The following is a 20,926-nucleotide window of genomic DNA, read 5'->3' as shown; positions in this document are numbered from 1 at the left end:
CTGTGTGGCTGAGGGGTGCTCTGTGTGCACGTGTGTGTGTGTGTGTGTGTGTGTGTATCTGTGCGTGCACACAGGCCTGCTAGCATCTGATTTCCACTTAGTATCAGCCGGTCTTCTCTGATGGTTTTAATATGGCCATGCCTGGATGAGATGATTGGCCTAAGTAACGTGATCCTGCTCTCCTCCCTCTTCTCACAAAGGTTTAGTCACCTTAAATCTGGCTGTCTTCAAGGACATGCTTGAAACAGAGGGGATGCAACTCAAGGCTTACTAACATCCCTCCCCTTCCTCACATGCCCTTTAAACATCTCTAAGCTTCAATGTTCCTTCCTCTTCATTTTTCACTCTCCTATCCATGGTCTCTCCTTTCATGGTGTATTAGTCAGGACATTCCAGAGAAACAGAACCAGTAGGAGATATATAGAAATATATAAACACACACACATATATACACACATATATATGTGTGAGTATTTCTCTCTCTGTACATATAGAAAACCGATACGATATATATAAATACATAAATACACATATGTATTTATATTTCTCTCTCTCTCTCTCTCTCTCTTTCTCTCTCTCTCTCCACACACACACATACATACACACATATATATAGAAGAGAGGGATTTACTGTTAGGAATTGGCTCACGTGATTATGGAGGCCAGGAAGTCCCAGGTTCTGCTGTCTGCAAGGTGAAGACCTAGGAAAGACAGCGGTATAATTCAGTCCGAGTCTGAAGGCTTGAGAAGCAGGGTTGCAGATGATGTAATGCCCAGTCTGAGGCCAGAGGCCTGAGAAGCTGGATGGTGGGACGGGAGGAGAGTGGACAAGCAGCTGGTGTAAGTCACGGAGTCCGAAGGCCAGGAGCTCTCATGTCTGAGGGTAGGAGAAGATGGATGTTCCAGCTCAAGGAGAGAGAGAGAGAGAATTTGCCCTTCCTCCACCTTTTTGTTCTATTCGGGACCTCAATGGATTGGATGATGCCCACGCACATTGGTGAGGGCAGATCTTCTTTACTCAGCCTACCAGTTCAAATGCTAGTCTCCACCAGAAATTCCTTCACAGATGAACTCAGGAATAATGCTTTGCCAGCTGTCTGCGTATCCCTTAGGCCAGTCAGGTTGACACATAAAATTAACCATCGCACACGGTTCCTCTGATCGCTCATTTACCACCAACTCCCAACTCTTTAACAGCTGCTCCGAACGCCCTCCTAACTTCAAATGCTAGAGCAGCATGCCTTAGGTATTAAAGGGAGCACATCCTGCCCACTCCCACCTCCCCACTCCCTTAAGAAAATCGTGCCTCTTCCTCCCACTTCCAGTTAGGAAGCTGCTATACTGCTGTCAACACAATTTCCCAAGCTGGAAACGCTTCTCCCCTCACCTCTCTCATCACATCGGTCACTGTGTGCTTTCAATTCTCTCTCACGTCTGCTCTTGCCTCTACCACTGCTCCCTTGACCTCAGCTCATCTCTGACTTCGACAACAGAATCCTAACCATCCTCTTGACCACTCGTCAAACCCACCTGCAAGAGGCAGTAACTCACTGTTACTGACTCTCTTCACAAGAAGGAAGGAAACTCCCAACAGGAATCCAGTAAGGTGTGGGCGTGAATGCTGCTTGCGGAATAGGACCTGCCAGAGTTCCTTCTTTGAAGATGACAATCAAATATTTAAGTGCTGATATGTTTGTCGAGAAAAGAAAATCAACTGTAACACCTTATAAGCACATGCTCCATGGAAGGGAAGGAGTGTCGGTACACTTTAGATTCTGAGAGATCTCTGGAGGAGTTCTCTGATTTTGAGGACTTTCAAGCCACAAGACCTCTCTGAGCTTTGAACGTCCCATCTGTAAATTCAGATACTAATACTGCCCACTTGACAGGGCTGTGGTAGGAAGCGTGACAGTGCGTGCAATGCACATCTCTGTCTGCCTGACAAGAGTGAATGACACGAGATTCCACCTTCTCTTCACACTGCCTAGTTAATTCCTCCTTATCCACACTCACGCTTCTCCTCAGCAATATCTGAGTGGAGCACGAGAGACTGGACAACCTCACCAATGTGCTAACCTTGAGGGGATTTGAAGGTAAGCAGCCTTTTCTTCTGTGTCCCTAGCCTGGGTGTCAGGCAAACGCTCCCACCGGCTGGCTGACATATGTGGCCGCTGCAGACTAATTTCTTCTGACACGTTGCCTTGAATGCACAGTCACAGAGCATGTGCTGAAGTGCTAAACACCCCCGAACGGTGCACTTTTCAATCTGTGAAAGCTTTTCGGTGGGTCCAGGCTTTTTTTTTCTCGACCTGAGGCATCACAATAGAGAAGCACATGGACACTCCATTGTGGCAATCTGGCATCCTGCAAACGCTCCAGAGCAGCAGCAGTACCTGGGCGTCCCTCTCAGCGAGCCAGACCCCAGCCAACAGCTGCTCCTCTGTGGAAGCTGTGGCTGCATTAATGAGCTTGCAGACAAAGAGCTGACTGTGCGGTCAGTGGCTTGGGGTCTGCGTGCAGGCCAGGGGCGGAGCGCAAGCTACACTCGAAAACCCTAGTCCCTCATTTCCAAAAATTGGTTTGGGGTCCAAATAAGCCAATATGTTTCCCGAGACTTCGATCTCGAAAAGGCTGGATCACGCCTCTGCCGTCTTGAATAATCACGAAAGCTAGCTCCCGGGTGATCTGGCACGGAGAGTTTATAGAGCGTTTTTACACTTCGAACCTTACCACAACCCTATGAAGGTATTATTTTACAGATGAGGAAATGGAATCCTTGAATGGTTCAACAACATATACAAGTTCACGTGGCTAATAAAAGGCAGGGCAGTGCTTAAAGCAAGCTCTGTGTGGCTCCAATGTCATGACTTTCTGAAGAATCATCACCAAACTTACTCTCAGTCCCTCCATTCATTGAGATGTCACTGCAACAGCTAAAAGGAAGCCTCTGGGGGCAGGAGCTTTCAAGGGAGCCAGCTTTTCTGTTAAGATTTTAAGTCCCTTATCCGCCAGCAAGTTAAGGGAAAACGCTAGGGCATCACAGACTTTTTCAAATTCTTACCATCACACCTAAAGGAAGTCACTCCTCTGACTTGCCTGTAGGGATGCTGTAGGAACAATGTGTGAGGAAGACTCACGTAATACCCTACGCTACCAGCGTGGGCGAGTAACCACTGAAAACAAAGTATACAACAGTTGTAGAAATCAAACCCCAAACGACTTCTACCACTACTACTGCTGCTGCTGCTACCATCACTAAAGTACTAATACAAATAAAACAGCAATGACAGAAACACTCCTACTAACAGGTAGCATGTCCTTAGCCTCTGCCACGTGATAAAGCTTAGTGTTTACATTCATTGCTGAATTCTCTCAATAATCCATCATGGAGGTATTTCTATCCTCTTTCTACAGATGAGGATTCTGAGGTCTAGAGAGGTCACAGAGCTTGTGCACAGCAAAATGAGGCTAGATGCTCAGGCCTCTTGACCCCAAGGCTGTGCTATCTCCACCGGCCCATGTCTGCCTTCTCTAAAGGATAGGCAGTCACCAGATGAGTGAACAGTGTCCAGGAGGTTAGGACACACCAGTAGCACAGTCTGGCCAAGGCTAGAAAAGACTAATAGGTACACAGCGGTTGCTTCCAATCATTCAATGGTAACCATTATTCCTAGGCATCCAGAATATGGGTTTTCATCACCTACATTTCACCTTCTGTCTGGTTGTCAAGAAATAACAGACAAAAGGATGGGTTCTAAAAGGAAGAGGAACCTGGCTTCAGGTGTGAGTTCAATTGAACCCTCTGACAAGTGTTTTAAAAGTACGTGTGTGTGCACACCCCGCAACATCTGTGTCACACGGGTGGAGGATGAGAGCAGAGATCGGTGGGCTGATTACGTGTCCTTTTCTCCCTCCTGACAGCTATGAAACTACAAGTGGATAGATTATAGTTGAAGATAAAAATAGGCATTATACTGCCACTTTCTCTTCCCAGCTTTTGAGTCGCTCCAGCTTGAAAGCATATTGTAGCATTTTATTGTAGTCTGGGCTCGTGTGGCTTCTCTTGTTTGTGATTCCTTTTTGGAAAACTAGAAACACTCCCTCTCCACGGAGAAATGAACTCAAGTGAGAGTGAAAGAGAGGCGGCTGTGTGTGTGTGTGTGTGTGTGTGTGTACACCCTTGTGTCCCTCCCAGCCCCTCTAAGAGAAGCGAGAAGGCAGAGTGTGAACCTGAATAGAGCGGAAATTGGGAAATGACACAGCTGTTTTTGTTTAAATGTAACCATTTTTAGAATTTCAGGATGCACTAAGCTTCCAAACTAGGCAGCCCAGTCAACCTTAGCTGGGGATGGATAGTGATGCAAATGCATCGGACTTATCATCCCAAGGTCTACAGGAGATCCTGGCACTGCAGGTCACTCGGTACAATACACGTTTGGCACCCTCTTTGGTTATTAAACAGAACTCTACAAGTAGTGGCATGTCAGGTCTCATCCCACACCCCTTCCATTTCCACTTGTCATCTCCATTCTTTCTCCTGAATTTTTATCTTGGGGTCACTTGAAACACAGCAAAGTACTTGAGTGTTTCTCAAAGAAGGTTCCCTGAACCACGGCACCCCCAGTCACTGTGGGTGTGCTTTATCATACCCATTCCCGCACCCACACAGGTCTACTGGATTTGAATCTGTCAGGAATATGAATTCTAACAAGCTCCCCCCCACCAGGTTATTCTCACAAACACTACGCTTTTCAAATTCCTGGTAAAGTGGCAAAGAAAAAGGACTTTAGTGTTGCCCTTACCTAGTCTTAAGACAGGATCCGCCACTTTAAACCTGGGGAAAAAGAAAACAAGACACTCAGAGATGCTATTTATTCCCAAAGCAGACCCAGTTGACCTGGGTCAACTCACAGTTTCTCTAGGCTCTGTACATTTATCTGCAAAAGGGGAATGATAATGGTACCTAGTATATGGGGTTGTTGTGAGAATTGAGAAAACATATGTATTATCCTACGACAGTGGTTCTCAGCTGGGATTGGAGTGATTTCGTCCACCAGGGGAACATTTTTGGTTGTCTCATGTGGGGTTTTGGGGTGGGGTACTATTATCATCTAGAATAACAAACAGGGACACTACTAGACATCCAATAAGCACAGGGCAGCCCCCAACGATAAAGAATTATCATCCCCAGATGTCAATGGCTGACATTTTGAAAAGCCCAGGCATGGAGCCCAGCACATCATGCCTGGCTTCGAATCCGGCGTGCCACCAGTCCAGCTGTGCAAGATGGGGTAGGTTGCTCAGTTATTTGGAATTTTGATTTCTCCATCTGTAAAATAAAGATAAAAATACCTGCCTCACAAGGTCAGTGAGGGTGCCATGAAGTAACATACAAAACATAACTGGTATATTTGCAGTAGAGTCCTTTCTCCTATTTCCTCATGCTGGCCTGACTTAAAAGGGACTGATTCCCACATTCATAAGAAGCAAGGAAGCCTGAGGCTTCCTCACCTTTAATTTGTCAAGTGAGGTGCTTTGTGAGTTGCCTCCAGGCAGGGCACAGACGGCCCGTCATCTGAGCGTGCATGCATGGCCAGGCCCTGTTACTGAGGTTAGGAATTACAGGGCCCCCTGCCGGGTCAAGGCTCCAGGACAGTCCCACAGACAGCCACAGGCTGCAATGCTTGCCCTGAATGCACTATTAATCCCATGATGCTATTTTAAAATAATGGAGAACCAGTTTATTGGGAAAGGACAGTACAAAACCTCAAAATAAATCCAGCTAACAAGATGAAGTTTCTGATCTGGAGAGAACAGAAACGCTGCCCTCTTTAACATTTAGGCCATTGGATCTAGAATGCCCCCACAAATTACTCTCAACTACTCAATTATCTAGATGAATGGAAGACAGCAGAGGTATGCAACGATTTAGATTTTACATAGAATGCAAAGAGCCTCAAGGGTATGCAAGATTTAGATGTATACGTCCCACCCGGCTGGTGTTTCTGGGTGCCCCAACCCAGATACTCTCACATCAAGCTTGCTCTACTGTCAGTGGGTAGGGGAGGCTTGGAATTTCACTACTCTGGAGGCAACTTTAACACACAACGATCACAAACATAGGACAGGGCTGGGTTGTTATATTGCTAACTTGCATGAGCAGGAGAGAGAGACACAGAGACCCCACCCTAGCCAATTTCTGTGTAGGTCTCAAGGTCACTCAAGTCATCTTCATCCCCCCTCTTCCTCTTTCCAGCACAATCAATCCTAACCAATCCCTGGTCAATTGAGCACACATTTTCCTGTCCACCTAAGGTGCTCAAAGCACAAAATGACCAAAGGCATGGTTCACGCCTTCCAGGAGTGGTAAAGATAAAGAAAAAAAAAATCACTCCCCTCCCAGAAAATTAAGGGCTGCCGTGCCATGCCCTAAGATACAAACCAGAATCTGGCTTCTCACTCTGCTGCTTGAACCCAGTCACCCGTCTTCCTGCTGGGATGGGGTGGGAAGGGAGCAGCTGAAGGGCTCTGCGCTAGGATTTTTCCTCCAGGTCGAGATGGAAACAAGCAAACACTACACAACTGGTACCACAGCATGGAGCCCGCGATCAAGTCAGCAGGCAGGTGCCGCCTCGCTCTCCTGCATCGCCATCACGCACAGCTGCATCGGCTTGTACTTCTCATTCCGGTCAAACCAACTATAACTGCATCCTGCTCATCAGGAAGTCTTCCGTTAAGGAAAGTCTGACTGATGCCTGCAGAGCGCCAAGTCCAGAGAAGCTCTGGACCCCCAGACAGCGCTGGGCCCGGGGGATTCGGCCCCGGATTCGGTCACTGATCCTGCCACACAAATGGAAAGCTGTGTCTGTATAATAAGGCTCCTGCCTGGGGCTCCTTACTGTCATCTTCTACTCTCCATCTGCTCCTTAAGACAGCCCTTGAGGGATGGAAGTAGCATCTTCATTTTATAGTGGAACAAACTGAGGCTCAGAGAACAGGAAAGGGCCTCTTTCCCCGAAGGCCTCATCAGCCATAAACTTCACTTTACATTGAAATATGTACAAGTGGTGAAGAAAGAATCTCATCTTGTTACTCTCTTGCTTAAAACCTTCTAAAAGCTTTCCCATGGCCTGAGGCAGTACTTCTCAACCCTGGCTACACATTGGAAATACCAGGAAATTGCAGAAATGCCTATGTCCTGGCCCCAGCCCAGACCAAGTAAGCCAGAATCTATGAGGGTGGAATTCAGGCTCCGCATTGGAGGGTTTTCTTTTATTTAAAGCTGTTGAGGGATTCTCAAATGCAGTCAAGATGAAGCACTGCTGCCCTAAGGGATTCGTGTCAAGCTCCTTAACATCCCTTGCCAGGTCTGTGCAGCCAGGCCCTCACTTATCTCTTTAGCCTCATCTCTTGCCCCTCTCTCCCATCTCACCCTCAGTGCTTCATCCATCTGAGGCCAGCGTGGGCTTCTGCAGAGGATTACACATGCACACCTCTTTGCTTCAGTGCCCCACCATTTCCCGAGAATGCCCCTCCCTCTCTTCTTCACCTGACTAATTTCTATTTTTTCTTTGAGATTGAGCTCAGCACAGCCTCCTCCAGGAAGGAAGCTTTCCCTGACACCACCTGGTGATCCTCCCAGGCACTTTGCGTGAGCAAACCCTATCACTCGAAGAGATCACGATTGATCTTTGCTTGTCTCCTCCCTCACTGTAGTGAGTGCCTCGACCAGGTCACATCCTACACACCTTCTCAGCCTCAGGACACAGCACCAGAGCACTTACAAAGTCTGCTGGCCTAGAAGAATTAAAAGCACAGACTCACAGACCTACTTGTGCACCTATGTTCATAACAGCATTATTCACAATAGCCAAAAGGGGGAAATGACCCAATTTCCATCAACAGATGAGTGAATAAACAGAACATGTAATGGAACAGTATTCAGCCTTAAAGAGGGAGAAAATTCTGACACATGCTCTAACATGGATGAACCTTAAAAACATTAATGCTAAGTGAAATAAGCCAGACACAAAAGAGCAAATATTATATGATTCTACTTATATGAAGTACCTAGAATAGGCAAATTCAGAGAGAAAGTATAATAGAGGTTACCAGGGGCTGGGAAGAAGAGGGGAATGGGGAGCTATTGTTTAATGTATACAGAATTTCTATTTGGGATGACAAAAAAGTTCTGGAAATGCACAGTGGTGATGGTTGCACAACATCACGATTGTACTTCATGTCATGAAATTGTACATTTAAGAATGGCTGAGGGCTTCCCTGGTGGCGCAGTGGTTGAGAGTCCGCCTGCCGATGCAGGGGACACGGGTTTGTGCCCCGGTCCGGGAGGATCCCACATGGCGCAGAGCGGCTGGGCCCGTGAGCCATGGCCTCTGAGCCTGCGCGTCTGGAGCCTGTGCTCCGCAACGGGAGAGGCCACAAGGGTGAGAGGCCCGCGTACCGCAAAAAAAAAAAAAAAAAAGAATGGCTGAAATGGTAAGTTTATGTTATGTATACTTTACCACAATAAAAAAAAAATCACTCACAAAAAGTTTGTTCAATAAATAAATCACACTGCACCTAAAAGAGATCTAAAGCCCCACCCCTGGCCTCTTGGACCCTATGCCATCAGGCCTCAGCTTTCCACTCTGATCTTATTTCCCTCCAGCCCTTTCCCCATAATCTTTCTACTCTGACCATACTGATCTCCTTTTTTATGCAAATACACCAGACTTGTTCCCTCAAGTTCATTGCAATTGCTTTCCATGACAACTCCATTTCAAATTGCTAACCCTACCCCCACCACTCAAATTACTCTCTGTATTAGTTAAAAATAATACCAACTGATGTAACAGATAAAACCCAGAACCTCCAGGGTTTAGAACAGTCCTAAACTGTATGTATCAGAATCATCTGGAGGGCTTGTTAAAACCCAGATAGCAGGGCCCACTCCTCCAAGTTTCTGATTCAGTATGTTTAGGGCAGAGCCCAAGGATTTGCATTTATATCATGATCCCAAGTGATGCTGATGCTATTGGTCAAAGCACCCTACTCTGAGAACCACAGGTTTAACAAAATTAAAGTTTATTTCTCACCCACGTAACTATAAAATGCAGGCATGCCTAGTAGGGCAGCTTTCCTCCATGCAGTGATCCCGTCCTGTGGCTCCGCTATTTTTAACAAAGGATGCCCAAGGTTGTCCTGGGAGTTGTCTCCATCCAAGCCAGCCAAAATGGAAAAGAGCCCAGAGGTCTGCAAGTAGGAAGCTTTTATGGGTCAGGGCAGGTGCTCTGTCTTGTCCACCACTGTGTCTTCAGTACCTAGCACAGTGCTTGGCACAAAGAAGGCACCAATAATTATTTCTTGAAGTACTAAATGCATTTTTCACAGGATACTCTGTCTGATGATCTCCTGTTTACCTTTTCTGTGAGATGTTCCTGAAGCCACATTCTTTTTCTTGCTTATGTCACTGGGCCCCTGCCATCACAGCAGGCCTATGTTTATGCCAACAGATAGGACCAGTTTTTCCAATAACACTAGGGACATTGTGATGCCCTCTCAACTGCTCTGTCCTAAGCATGGCGGTCATGCTATCTTCCATCCCCAATGTCCCTTTCTAGTTTATCCCAGTGGCTTTCTTTGTAAAGGAGAATAAAAAGCCCAAAGGATGTTCATTCCCAGCCAGGCTGAAGACCCATGAGCTGGTCTAGCACAAAACACACTCTAAACAGGGTAATGATAGCTAAGACAAACAGCTACCCTGTGGGATTTGGACGAGAGGCGTTTGGAAAGTCATCAGCAAGAAATAAAAGAGTAAATATACAGAGTGAAGCCAGCCCACCATGACAGTGAAGTGGGGAGAGTCCAGAGGGAAAGAGTAACTGTCTTGGATTCTCACAGCCTTCCTGTTTCATTTGCCGGATATCCTTAAAATAAACTCATTTTTTTAAGAGGGTCTAAATGAATCCCTGTTCCCCATTTGGTTATGAGCCTGACTAACTCAAGCCAGCACCTGTTGGCAAAATGGCCAGCAGCTCAGTAAGGTGGCTCACTGAGTGGCTGTCACGTTCATGTGCCACTTAAATAGCTCAACAAAGTGACCTGCCCCACCCAGAGATGGCATCTCAGACTGTAACTATAGACAAGTTCAGGCCTCCTCTCCTCACACTAAGAACACTGCAGCAGTTTCTTCACCCCCCTGCTTGGCTCTTCTGCACCAGGCCACCAGATCCATCTTTCAAAAAGCACCACTTTCATGCTGTCACTTTCCTGCTCCAAACCCTCCACGGACTACAGAACTGATATTTAATTTGCAAGCCTGTGATAGAAATTCTCACAGGGGCTGCATGTCCATTGTTTCACTTAATCCTCAGAACCATGCAATTAGGACCTACCATCTTTATTTTGCAGCTCTGGTGACTGGGTCGTGTAAAGATTAAATAATTTACCCACCAACCTGAAGCTAAGAACCAGCAGAGTCAAAGGAGAACCCCAGGTGTGCCTGTTTCTAAAGTCTCTCCTGTTTACACTACACATTCATTCATTCATTCACTCATTCATTCAAACATATATGTTGAGTGTCAACCATGTGCCAAGAATTGTGCTAGGTACAAGGATGACAATGGATCATTCGTGGGAAGACAACTTTAAGAGTACTATGAGCAGAGTTCCCTGTGCTATACAGTAAGGAACTCTGTTCAATGTTCTGTAATAACCTAAATGGGAAAAGAATTTGAAAAAGAATAGATACATGTATATGTATAACTGAATTACTCTGCTGTACACTTGAAACTAACACAACATTGTTAATCAACTATACTCCAATGTAAATTTTAAAAAAAATTAAAAAAAAAAAGAACCTTCTTCATAGCACAGGGAACTCTACTCAATACTCTGTAATGACCTATATGAGGACAGAATCTAAAAAAGAGTGGATATATGTATAGGTATAACTGATTCACTTTGCCGTACAGCAGAAACTAACGCAACATTGTAAATCAACTATACTCCAATAAAAATTAATTTAAAAAATATCAAAAAAAAAAGACTGCTATGAGACAATGAAGCATGTTCCGTATTGGATGGGGAACATGGATGCTTAGGAAGTGGGCTGCAGGAGCTCCACGCCCAGCCTCACTGGTCAGGGAAGCCTTCCCCGAGGCAGTGTCACTTGAGTTGAGACCTGAAGGATGAACAGGAGTTAACAACCTGCTTTTCTTTAGGGAAAGTTATCCTGTGGCAAAGGGGCTGCCTAGTGCCTCATCTCTCACTGTGACTCTCCCAAACTGATGGACTGCCAGGGAAGAGGGGAGAAGGAGGATGGAAGGGATAAAAAGAGAAACCAGAAAACCCTACTGTCAAATGATATTACCAAATATATTTTGTATTTTAACAACTCCTAACCTTTGGGTTTACAACAGTCCCTGTGTAATTTGAAACTAAAATCTATTTCCTCACCCAGCAGCATCTCTTCCCCCCCTGCCCCACAGAGATGCACCACTCTCACTGCTGGTCCATTGGCAGTGCTAATTATGTTCTCCATAACACATTCCTGATTGCATAGAATTAAATAAACGTGTGGAGGTGACAGAACAAAACGAAATCTATGACTTACTTGACAGACGGATCAGTTTGCTGGGCACAGGGTGAAAACAGCAAATGTCACACATGCAGATTAGGGTAAAAGGCCCAATAAAGTCACAAGTTTTTAAAGATAAATACAATCAAACTGAAATAATTTTTGCAGTTTCTTCTATTATAAATGTGATCTGAACACACTGTCTTCCTGTTTTTCAGCCTTTCACAGGCTTCTGATTTACCTTCTATTTAAGATTCCACTAAATTAATAGAGAAAACTATTTCGATAGACTATTCAATTTCGCATTTGCAATCTGAAGGTTGCTTCACAATCCAAACTTCTACAATAGAGTGAAAGTAGAAGGTAGAAACACTTTTACTCTGTAAGAGCTTTACCAAGTAGGGAAGGGACAAAGATGAAAAAACAAATTCTCTATAAGGAGCCGAAATAGAAAATCTAGGTGAATAAGCCAGACGATAAACCCAAACTGAAATAGTTGAATTTCATAAAGGAATAAATAGTTGTGACAATGGGATGTCCCCAAACCAGAAAACCCAACTTGTGGTTGGGTGATGACTCCCTTAAAAAGTGAAAGTCTTTGTTAACTATAGTCATATGCATGTACACTGTAGCTAGGTGTTCACCAAATCTCACTTCCTTTTTTCCTGGCACCACCTTCCCTCCTCCCATTCCCAGCCCCCGCCCTGCAACTGATCAAGTGCAGAACTGAAACTGGGTTCTGGCCAATAATCAATGTGAATGGCATTCCCACGGGAGTCTGGGACCAGGAATGACTGCGATGAGCACAGTCATCCCAACCCTGCACACATCTGCTCTGACCCGCGTTAGACTAAATGTGAGGGAGCAAATGCACGAAGTGACTGAGCTTTGGTGTGTTTTTACAGCAGTGGACCAACCTTAAGTGATACCCACCAGGGGGAGAAAGGAAACAGGGTCCTCCAGAGTAGACTATGATTTTATAGGCCATGAGTGGATGAGCTGCAGATGTCCTAAATGGTTTCACTAGACACTGATAATGTCCTTCATGTATCAGTGTCTACAGAATAAAGTCCCAGACCCCTAATATTGGCACCTCACTCTCCATGGCGTCATTCCTGCCTACCTCCTTAACTTCAGCTTCAACCGCCTGCCATCTATCCTCTGTTAGAACCATCCTGCATCGCATGGGTATCCAGAACAAGCTCCAGCTGTACGCCTTTATGCATAATCTCCCGTCCTAAGGCCTGCCCTTCCCCTTTTATCTGCCTCCAAAATCCATAATCATCCTTTCAAGCGAAGTCTGAAACCTGGTCTCCCTAGGAAACATGCTTCTTAAGCTGGGATACGGTAAGCCTTGATCAATGTTGCTCAATACTGTTACACGTGGGGGAGTCCAGGTGTGCTCTGGAGCAGCGAAGGGGAGATGGGGAGAAAACGTGCTCAAACAATGGACGTTGCCCTCCGCACAGTTTTAGTCAAGAAGGCCCAGGGATTCAACCCTGGTAAGTTACTGGTTCCTTGCCATGCAACGCTCAGTCTCTCCTTTGCTCAACGCAGCCACCAGGAGGGGAACGGCGTGGGAAGATAGGAGTAATTTTCATCTTTATTCTCATTTGCCTTTGTCCATTTTCTCACCGCCCCCTTCCTTTCATTTGTATTTTGTCTTAGCTGCCAATTTGGGGCTTAATTGGTAGAATACAGAGAAGCTGAAGTAAAACAAAGCTCAGTAGAATATAAAGAGAAAAGGAACAAAAAAAAAAAAAGGGAAGGCATGAATGGCAGCCTCGATTCTAACCATAATCAGAGAAGCAGGTTGGTGTGGCACCGGAACATACATGACCTCCCAGTGCAGGAGACTCACGGTTCATTTACTGCTCCATTTTCTCACAGCACAGATAATTTACCTGTGTGATGATTGCATTCTGCCCCCGGGCTCTCAGCAACTCTTCCCTACCTATCGTTGTATCTTGAATTTGGGAAATGTGTCTGCATTCAGACAAAATGCTGAAGATAACTTGGGAGGCAAGGAAATCTCATTTCCCCTCCAACGCAGTGGCAGACTTGGGTTCAATCTATGAAAGTCAATTGGTAGATCTGTGCAAGTCTTCTAATTAGAGATATTCAGATAGCGGGCACAGGTTCGGTTTGTACTCCAGGTTTAAAAAAAAAAAAAAACAAATCAATGTCCACACACAGGAAAAACACTGAGCACTTATTCTGAAGCCACAAATTGCAGTAGGGCCCTGCACAGAAAACCAGAGGGGCTGTAAGTCAGTGCAAAACTACCACCTCATGAAGAAGAATGATTAGAAGGAATGGGCAGAACGTTCACCTCCAGGTCACAAGCTCAAAATGCAGCCCAGCCCTGCCTGTATGATGTTTATAAGCCACTGACAGTCCATGTGAAAAGAGCTGGCTCGAAGACTATATTTTTACCAGAAATGACTGTTCAGCTGAGAGGCTGAAAAACAGTAGGATCCCCCAAATGAACTCACCTACTCAGCTCCTAAAGGTGTATTCCAGCTGGCACGGCAGAGTCAAATTGCACACTGCATAAAGTTCATTTCCAGAGTTTCCTGAGCCAGCTCTGTGGCAGCAGACCCTGGAAAGGTGAGACTTCCAGACGGGAATTCAGTTCACAGTGTTCGGCTCACCTCTGGACTTTCAGTCACGGAGTCAGAAATAGGGAACAGAAAACACAAAGGCAAGGCTTAATCTCCTTCCTCTGGGCTCCCAGGGCTCAAATTCCTCTGGAGTACCAAGTCTAACTAGCACCTACAAACTAGATCTAAAGATGAAGGATGATCGAATAATTTTTAAGCTTTGTTTAAATAAGAAACTAATATTTATTAAACCATAACCATGTGACAGGCACTCTCTGAAGTGCTTTCCTAGACTTTATTCATTCTACAAACATTTAATTCAGAGCCACTAAGTAAAAGAACAAAAATTAAAAATTGGGATTCATGGATGAGGGAATAGACTCCTTGATGCAAAGGAATCCGCAGGCATCTTTACTCCTAAAGGTTGTGTGGCAATTTTTACCTCTGTCTCACTCCAAAGAGCATTCTAGGCAACTGAGAGTTAGGTGGTACCACCATCACTATCATCCCCTTTTTACAGAGTGGAGACTAGGCCGAAAGAATAGAAGTACCATGCCCAAGATCACACAGCTAGAAAGTGGAAGAGCCCGTAACTCAACACAGACATCAAGCCACTGCTTTCTGCTTTATAACATGCCACCTCTTACTATGGTTCAGAAATGCTTTCTCCTAGCCCAGGTTTACCCAGGGGCTAGGCTACACCAAAATGGAGATAGGAGGATACCTGGTACTGTTCTAAAAACCAGAGTAAAAGAAAAAATAGCCTCTTTTTTTCCTTTCAGTATGACAACCTGAATCACCCAAACTGGGTAGCGCTAGCTCTGGGAATACCAAGTCCTCTTGCCCTAAGACTTAGTTTTCATGTGGGATTAAAAATAATTAGCAGGGCTTCCCTGGTGGCACAGTGGTTGAGAGTCCGCCTGCCGATGCAGGGGACACGGGTTCGTGCCCCGGTCCGGGAAGATCCCACATGCCGTGGAGCAGCTGGGCCCGTGAGCCATGGCCGCTGAGCCTGCGCGTCCGGAGCCTGTGCTCCGCAACAGAAGAGGCCACAGTGGTGAGAGGCCCGCGTATCACAAAAAAAAAGAAAAAAAATAATTAGCAAACATTTCACAATATACAAAGCATAATCAGAACACTGCAATCTTGCTATGTGAGTGGCCAAGTAGAAATGTCCTTTCCTTTTGAGAAAGTCCAAGGAAGAGAAGCTGTGTGGCAGGGTGGAGAGGGCCTAGCAGCTGCATCAAGCAGATCTCAGATTGAATCCTGAATCCACCGCCCCTGGCTGGTTCCCCAAGTCTGGGCATATTAACAACAGTGTCCACAAGTGTGGATGGGTGGTGATAAAGCCCACTTTGCAAGATTGTTGACCAAATGCCTGTAACGCACTGAGAAGCATCCCAGGACATGGGGAGAACTCAATAACTGGATACCATGATCTTTTTGCTAGTTACTGGTCCTAAGCCTCTGGGAATTGCTATGCAGCAGAAGAGCAATTTTACAGCATGTTCCACGGAATTCCCTATTCTAACTACCCAGAAGCAGCATAGTGCTCATCTCTTGAGGCACACACACCCCTGTTGCCTCTGAGCATTCACTCAATGTGCATTTCCAGGGCCAACCATAAAGGCTAAAATACCCTCAGAAGTCACAAAGACGTTGTTTTTTATAGAGTGTGATTCCCTGACCCAAATCAGTCTTTTTGCCTTTGAATCAGTTTATGCTACCAGTTATTTAGCAGATTGATTGCTGCTATGGCAACTGCACATCCCTCCGCACAGACACAGGCAGAAGTCCTTGATACAATCCTGGCTTAGTCTCTCTGGCTGCATTCAGTCCATGCCAAAAATTAGAGAATATTGGGAAAATTAACTGCCTTCTGCACTATAGGCACTGGGGCTGCACTGTGGTGCAAAGAACAAATGAAGCCTGATGTGTGTCCTTCTTGCCCAGCAGCCCACAACGAGGGAGAACTAGAGTCCCCAGCCGGGTTCTGGCCACATTGCTCACCTTTGGTTTCCACGGTTTCTGCCAAGTATCAATGCAAGATGTACCCAGAGACTGCAAAGGCCATTTGGCAGTGCTGTGGCCTCTCAGGAAAGCTTTCCACTTACGGGAGGAAAAGAACTCGCTTCTCCTTGTGTCATAAAGAGCTGTATACAGATTCTAAGTACCACTTCCTAGCTGCATGATCCTGGGCAAACCCCTTAAACCCTAAAACCTCAGTTTCCTCATCTATGACAAGAAATTAAGAATAGTCTCTCATGCTTCTCTGGTGGCGCAGTGGTTGAGAGTCCACCTGCCGATGCAGAGGACACGGGTTTGTGCCCCGGTCCGGGAAGATCCCACATGCCGCGGAGCAGCTAGGCCCGTGAGCCATGGCCGCTGAGCCTGCGCGTCCAGAGCCTGTGCTCCGCAACGGGAGAGGCCACAACAGTGAGAGGCCCGCGTACCGCAAAAAAAAAGTAAAAAAAAAAGAATAGTCTCTCTTCCCCCACTGGTTGTTACCAATATGGTATGAAACCACAACGCTGGCACCAGATGGAATCTCATAGCCCTCAGTTCATTCTTCCTTCTTATCTTCCCTCTTTGGTTTTCTTTAATTTTTTTTAATCTCTTCTGCCTGATGAGCAAGAGAGATGATTAGGCTCATTAGGAGCTGGTCGTATGCAGTCCTCTAAACATTTCTGATTTGAAAGCTTGAGCCTCTAGTTCCGCTAAGTGTGTCAAATTTTCTTTACGATATAGATCAGTGTTTTAGGCTAGTTCCACCTCCAAAGGACAGGCTGGTTCCTCCAAGTGAGGTTTGCTCTGTCCTGTTCTGTCACCTCCAGTGTCTCCCCTCATCCACCAGATCAACCTTCTTTAAAAATGGCAATTTGTCAGCATGAATGAAGCTGGAAAGCTAGAGTGTAAATATAGAATGGTACCCTTCCCTAAAAGAGCCCCTCATCTCACAGATTGTGATAGTGGCTGAGGCTGCGATCTCTGTTTGCTGAGGAACCCATGTTATTAGCAGCCATGCTATTTCTGTATCTGGAGGTGCCTGGAGCACTTACAGAAATTCTTTTAACCCATATGTTGTTTTTATGTTTTAACACTCTGTATGTATATGTAATTTGCATAAATAAAAAAATAAATAGCTGTCCGGTGTTTCTCTGAAGGTTGTAAACTCCAAAGAAAGAGGTAGCAATCTTCCCATATATTGGCCTTAATGACACAGCCCTTGATATGCAGCGATCAGTAATGTGGCCCAAACTGACTTTGAGATTTAATACTTAATAATTTGTGATGCGAATATTCTCACTTTATGTCCTTTCTATCAGCAAGGATGAGAAAGAATGGTGCAATCAGATGTAAGACCAGAAGCATCACCACATCATAAACCAATACCACTTTCATCAGCTCCCTCTGAAGATCCCAGGATTCAGGGCCAGTTTGTGATAAAACAGTTCATATAAAGCTTTGCTTTGTTCACAGGGTATGAGCAGAGACAACTGGTGTCCTGGGACAACAACATAAAGTCAGAGAGACCTGGGTTCTGGATTCTAAGCCTTTCTAAGTCTCAGGTTCATCTTTTTTAGAATTGATAACATGTGTATTATCTACCCGGCAAGGCTAAGGGTGCAAACTCTGCAGTTAAGAGTATCTGGGTTGGACTCCTGAGCCAACCTCTGAGAGCCAAGCGACCCTGAACAAAGTGTCTTTACCTCTCTACGCTCCAGGCTCCTCGTCGGAGGATTGGAGGTGATCACAGTCCTACCTCACAGAGCTACTGTGAAGGTGAATTCCGACGACCTACGCGAAGTGCTTAGCGCAGGCCTGACGCACGGGCGAGCTCAATAAATGTAGCTCACAGGAGTCACCGCAGGAGGGGTGAATGACATACAGCCATAAGAAGCCTGGCTCTTAGTAGGTTTTTTAAAAAATGGAAACTTCAAACAACTGAAAATTGTGCCATCAAGAACATTCCCCAGATACCACTGCAAACCTCTTTAGAGTCAAAAAGTTGGATAGGCTCCCATTATGATAAGAAAGGAACCCTCTTATAAATCCATCTTCTGATTGAAATTGTTTCAGCATTCAGAGCAGGAAGGGGAGAGCAGGGCCTGGCCTGTGTGCAGCCTCTCTGTTCAGAAATGATCCTGTTGGATCACACAAACCAGGGGCTTTCTGCATACTCCTCAGCCCCGGGAAGGCACGATTACTGGCTGCCACCAAGGATGGGGAAGAGAGGAAACAAAAGGCCAATTTTTAAATGAATCGGTGTAACAGGACAGTGACCCCAAACTCCTCCCGTCAAACCCCATCAACTGACAAGTTGACCAACCACCCCCTGAGAGCAATGGGGAAGTTTACTTTAACAAAGGGGTCATTTCTGAGGCCAGTAAGGCGGTTCCATAAGAGGTAAGGCAATAAATAAAAGAATGATTTTTATAGACACCTAGCATAGATCAGACTGCTGGTCATGCTTTTTGTTTTGTTTTTGTTTCTTCAAAGATACACCCACACACCTTTGGCAGTGTAATCCTCAAATGGCTAGATGTTACTTCTAAGCTGCAAGACCTCAGGCGCTATCTGTCCTCACCCACACCCAACTGTCTACCATCTTCGCCACCAAACATACCCCTGAAGACAAAAATGGCCCTTCAGTCCCTGAGTCGTTTAAACTGAAAAACCAGTTGAAGTGCTATTCCCAAAATAAAACAGAAACATGGCCACTGGCATGAAATATTTACAGCTGTGAGATGAAAAAAAAAAAAAAAAAAAAGCGTCCCTTGACCTGGTAGGCAGGGGAATGATGCAGTTACACAAACAGGAGAGAAGCGCTTTACCCCAACACTGTTCTCTCTTCTGGAATGCCAACGTGCAGCTGTCACATAAGCTAGACCCAGGAGTTGTCTTCAGCTGCTTCCTTCCCTCCCCACTATATCCAATCACTGACTTGGTTCCATCTAGTCCATGACTAGACTCCATCTCAGGTGTCTGTGCCCTGCTTGCCTATGGGATGCCCTCCACAGTTCAGTGCCTCGTGTCTCACTGCCGACTAACACAGCCACCTCCCTCACTGGTCTTCCTCCATCCTCCATCTCCCTCTCTGCAATGGCTTCTCACACTGCAACAGAGTCGCTTCAAAGGTCCTTCAAGATCAAGCCCCTACCTACATCTCCAGTTTTATCCTTTGCCTAGCCCCGAACCCCCTCCCAGCCCACCATGCCCTGTTCCTCCTGAAACGCGTCGTATGTATGTGTACTTTCATGCTGTGGGGCACGCTTTTCTCTCTGCACGGTTATCTCAGTCCTGACACACCCTCCTCCTCATCCTTCAATGCTCAGCTTTTCTTGTCTTTATCATTTCTGGACTCCCCCAGTTAGGTTAGTGGCTCCCTACACTGTGCTCACTTTGTCCGTTTATGCACTTTCATTATAGCACGTTTCAGACTGTGTGGCAATCGTTTATACATCCACTCCTGTTCTTTGTTCTTTATGTGATGGTCAGTCAGGAGAGGCTCAGGAAAACTAAGGTGATTATACTTACAAGACCCAGAAACAGGAGGCACCATGTGCCGCATAGGGTCTCAGGCGGGAGCACTGGGTGTCAGTCAGGAGGCAGAAGACAGGAGGAAGGAAAAGTCTAGAACAGAGTCTTAACTGGGGGTTTCCTCAAGAAAGGCAAGGCAGGGAAAACATTTTAGGATTGGCTACTTTGAACAGTATCTTCAGGCTTTAAGCTATACGGCAGTCCCTAGTTGTCTGGTAGGGGGCTCTGGGATGATTAGGGTAGGAGAATATTGCATCCTGGGGTGTCCAGGTCAGATGGAGGAGGTATGGCTCTGGATTGGTTAGTCTGCTTTATCAAAGGCATGTTCCCGGCTGAGCCCTTTGCTATCTCTAAGAATTGGCTAGTCCCTGAAGGGCCAGTCTCTCTCCAGCCAGAAGGCTTTTTAAGATGTCAAAATATCATAATATATAGAAAATTAAAAATATAAACAGTACAACTCCCAACCCCCAAACTAAAACCTGGGCTCTTCCCTACTAGATGCTAGGCACCGGGCTTCTAGCAGGGCGTCTAGAAGGGCTTGTATTCTACTGATACACTGATACGTACTAGTTTACTGGTTTTCTACAGCTGGTTCTTTCTTTTTTTTTTCTCTCTCTTTTGCGGTACACGGGCCTCTCACCATTGTGGCCTCTCCCGTTGCGGAGCACAGGCTCCGGACACGCAGGCTCAGCGGCCATGGCTCACGGGCCCAGCCGCTCCGCGGCATGTGGGATCTTCCCGGACCAGGGCACGAACCCGTGTCCCCTGCATCGGCAGGCGGACTCTCAACCACTGTGCCACCAGGGAAGCCCCAAGCTGGTCCTTTCTGATTAGTCAATGCCCTTCCCATACTGGTTAGTAAATATTTTGAATATCATCCCAGATTACAACTGCCTTATATCTGTTATCACAGCCTTGTGAGGCATGTACTATTGTCCACATTTTAGAAATCCACAAACTAGTCTCAGAGATGCTAAATAACATGCCCAAATCACAGAATACTAGTAAATAGCAGAGCCAGAATGGGACACTATGTTCGCCCATGCCGGAACCCATGTTCTTTCCTCTCCATCACATTGCCTCTTTGCTTTTTTGTTTTTTCTTCTAGATTCAGGCATCCAGAACAGTGCACAGCATCCAGTAGGCCTTCATTAAATGATTTAATGAATTAAGGTATAAGTAGCAGGGAAATCAAATATTTCTT

General features: G+C 45.8%; 1 long non-coding RNA gene across 3 annotated transcripts in view; it reads right to left on the bottom strand.

The window, feature by feature from the left end:
* The window catches only part of LOC111163154 (uncharacterized), a 32,266-nt gene extending 11,343 nt beyond the window's left edge, over nt 1-20,923 (bottom strand). Inside the window, exons 1-3 of one of the 3 annotated variants that reach the window (XR_016393542.1) lie at nt 14,074-20,923; nt 4,803-5,329; nt 650-701 (exon numbers count right to left, since the gene is read on the bottom strand). This is a non-coding gene — a long non-coding RNA (uncharacterized LOC111163154). Of the gene's footprint in view, nt 1-649; nt 5,330-14,073 lie in introns of all 3 variants that reach the window. The other 2 variants (XR_016393543.1, XR_016393541.1) reach the window with 2 other exon arrangements.
* Between the last annotated feature and the right edge of the window lie 3 nt (nt 20,924-20,926).

This window comes from Delphinapterus leucas, chromosome 6 (assembly GCF_059928025.1).
Source record: "Delphinapterus leucas isolate spDelLeu-1000000601 "Yukka" chromosome 6, BTC_Dleu_Yukka2, whole genome shotgun sequence".
Classification (NCBI taxonomy): domain Eukaryota; kingdom Metazoa; phylum Chordata; class Mammalia; order Artiodactyla; family Monodontidae; genus Delphinapterus; species Delphinapterus leucas.
The sequence above is the reverse complement of the archived record's forward strand: the minus strand, read 5'-3'. Positions and strand labels throughout refer to the sequence as shown.